This window comes from Brassica oleracea, chromosome C6 (assembly GCF_000695525.1).
Source record: "Brassica oleracea var. oleracea cultivar TO1000 chromosome C6, BOL, whole genome shotgun sequence".
Lineage (NCBI taxonomy): Eukaryota > Viridiplantae > Streptophyta > Magnoliopsida > Brassicales > Brassicaceae > Brassica > Brassica oleracea.
Genome location: NC_027753.1, coordinates 7,218,585 through 7,222,034, shown reverse-complemented (window position 1 = coordinate 7,222,034; position 3,450 = coordinate 7,218,585).

Here is a 3,450-nt window from a genome sequence, read left to right as displayed (position 1 = left end):
TTTGTCAATTCTCAATTGATTCAATTTTTATTTCTTAATTAAACTTTAACTTCTTTATTTACACTATATATATTAGAATATTATACTTTTTTGTTTAATAACCCCAATAAATATCTCATGGATAATGCTGCTCTAAAGTTCAAACTCCTCGTAATAATAATTAAATAAGGAGTTTTAGGATAATAAGTCCAGTCTTTAAACAATATTTTCTTCTAAAATATGGTAATGAAATCATTTTATTAGAGAACTGTAAAAATGTTTTAAAGAGCATCTTTTAATTTGGCGATGTTATTATCGATAACTTATAATTATAATAAAAAGGAAGGGCAAGAAAATGAGTGGATTTCCTCACACATACCGGTGAGATTCCTTTTTATACATATTCTTAAATCTAAGATTCAAAATAGCGAACCACAATTTTTCTTGTTGCTAAAAATTAAAGGACTCCACGTTTTGCAATAAACCATTACTTCATCTCTTGTTAATTTTCTAACAATCTCACATTTGAAAGCTGGCATGCTGACGGTGGAAAACTTGACTATACTCGTGGCATATACTATACAGATATCTTTCTATGGTTTTAGAAACAAAACGTGTTGTTTTTCTTCGTCTGTTTTATCTTTTTGATTTATTTACCTTTTAGTTTGTGTTACGTCAAATCAAAATGATGAATGGTAAACAAAATTAGTTTGAATGCAAAAGGATAACTCTTTAGCAAAGGATAATACTCTCGCTATCTTTCAATGGTAAACAAAACCAGTGTATTGCCACCACTCAATACGATATACTATTGACTGTGTTTGCAAGGAAATTTGCTAGTTTAAAACACCCTTCAGGTCTAAAATATGTAAGCTTTTGACAATATAATATAGAATAACAATAATTTTTTTGTTCAACGAATAACAATAATATCTAAACAGACGTTGGTTCTTGTTTATATTGGTAGATCAAATAACAAAAGCACTTTAACTTATTAATGCAAGTGTTTTTTTTAAAGTCTGCATATAGATATTTTGGAGGTTTCTTTTTTTTTTTTTATCACAGAAACTGCTGGAAAAATTAAAACAAAAAATAAAAGAAAACAAAAAAAATAATACGCCTAAAAACGGGTTATTACAAAATCGAAGATCCAAAAAACCTTGATCAAAACAGAATAGAAAGAAAGAAATGGTGACAGCTGCCACCGAATAAGATTCGCCATAACTTTACGGATTCCTCCGTAAAGGTGACATGTCGACCGATGGACATCGCCTAAGCCGGAGCATCTGAAGAAAACTTGAGTCTAAGAAGTGAGACAACTTTTACCGAACAAGGAACCCTAGAAACTGAGACGTCGTGAGACACCTAAAACACAACGACGGAGGATTTTCCTGTAGAATAATCTTCCTCTACGTCAAGCCTTCGCTCCAAAGAACCCCGAATCACCACGCAGCTTAGACGGAAACAACTTCTCCACCGAAGTAAAAAAAAAGAAGAGAATATAATGGGTTTGAGGTACACGTTCTAGTCTCGACTCGATCATATCTGAATCGTGAAACCAAATTCACACCCTAACTTTTCAAGTATCGCATAACCCACCACCGACTTAGATCGACGAATTTCAAGATCCACTGCCGACGAAATTAAACGTACATGAAAAATAAGGTGAACATAAAATAAAAAACGAAAAGAACCATTTCACAGCAGCAGAAGAACTAACTACCAAAGAAATGAAGCACAACTCGTTGAAAATTGCCTACAAGTAAGAAATATAGTTTTGTATATTTAATTTTATCGTTATGAATTATGAATAACAAAATGTAAAATGACAATTAAACAATATATGAATATCTCAGATCTGAAGACTGATTTTAATAGTTTCTCATCAGTATTCTATTTAATAGTTTATCTAATAATTAAGAAACTATACAAATGGATTCTTATTATCTAAAATATCTGCATATTAATTTTTATTTTCACATATTATCTATTATTATTTTCTATTTTATTATTTTGATAACTTTATAGATATTTGAGTTGAAAATCACCCGAGTTTAAAAATTCAATAAGGCAAAACTAACAAAAAAATTGGTGACTAGGGGTATAGCCTCCGCCCAAGCGCGGAGCCGGATAAGTTATTGATCGTTGTGTAGTTTTTTTTACTGGATTTTGTCGTTTATTTTTTTCCACTTTTGTTTTTCCGTGTTGTTTATAATGGTGATGAACATAGTATTTGGAAGTCACACAGTTTGATTAAATTGATATAAGAATGACCGGCGAATTCATATGCATTATTTTCGTAATGATTTGATCGACCATTAGCGTTATTAGCGCTTTCATGTTCAAAAGATAAAGTTTATGAAGTTGTTTAGTTTTACTTAGGTGGTTGTTAGTATATAAAACACATAGTGTAAGGAACAAAATATAAAATTTGAATTCAAAAAATTAAACAATTTATCGAACAATAAATTAAATTATTTTCTTATTTTACCTAAATTAATTTCAAAATATAGAATTGTAATAAACTATTTTTAAAAAAATTAATAACTCTAGAAAAATTTATAAAATTATACGGTTGCAAAATTATTTATTTTTAGAGTTTTACTCGACTTTGTTAAAAATAGTTTATGGTGGACAAAAAAAATGTCAGAAATAGGTAAACTAAAAAAATACACCACTAACAAATCTTGTATGAGTTAGAACCCGTCGACGTTTCATTAATAATCCAAAATAGAAATAAAATCTCCGAACAGAGAAAACATGCAAGGGAAAAAATATTCAAAGTTTATGATGGAAAACAAAGATAATAACAGTTTTTAAAAATGCATAGAAAAGACGTTGATGGGCTGATAGGAATATAATAAATATTTCCAATCACTCACGGCAGCGCTTGCGGTTGTTCTGAGCATCTGAAATCTCTAGAGGATCTGCTGCAGCACATTCCTCATCGACCTTGTCTCCCAAAACAGACGGGCCCAATGATGTTGCCAATCTTCCGTCACCTTCACTGCTTGGAAGAATGTTCTCACTGTGCTCCTGAAATACATGAACGTTATGACAACTAAATTAGACAACCTTGCCATGGTTCTCTATGATGGTATCTTCAGTGATGGTGGAGATAGTGAAGGTACGGTGATTGCTATTAATGGCTTCCATCAATTTGAGAGCTCTCCATGTTTTGGGCTGGATCTTGGCAAGTAGCTATGAATACATCAAACACTATGTTGCTGGCATGAGATTTGAATAGACCTAGAGAGCCTGCAACAACATAGACGGTGAGGTTCTTGAGTATATTGAGCTCCACCAAGCCAGACACACTCGTTTTCAACACCTTGTTCCCTATCTCTCTTATAATTACTGCCATGTCCCTCGATGCAGTTCACCGCAGCAGGTTTATTAATGTCGGAGAAAAAGTTACCTGACCAATAAATTTCAAGTTTTTAAGTCTCAAGATGACACTAAGCTAAAAGA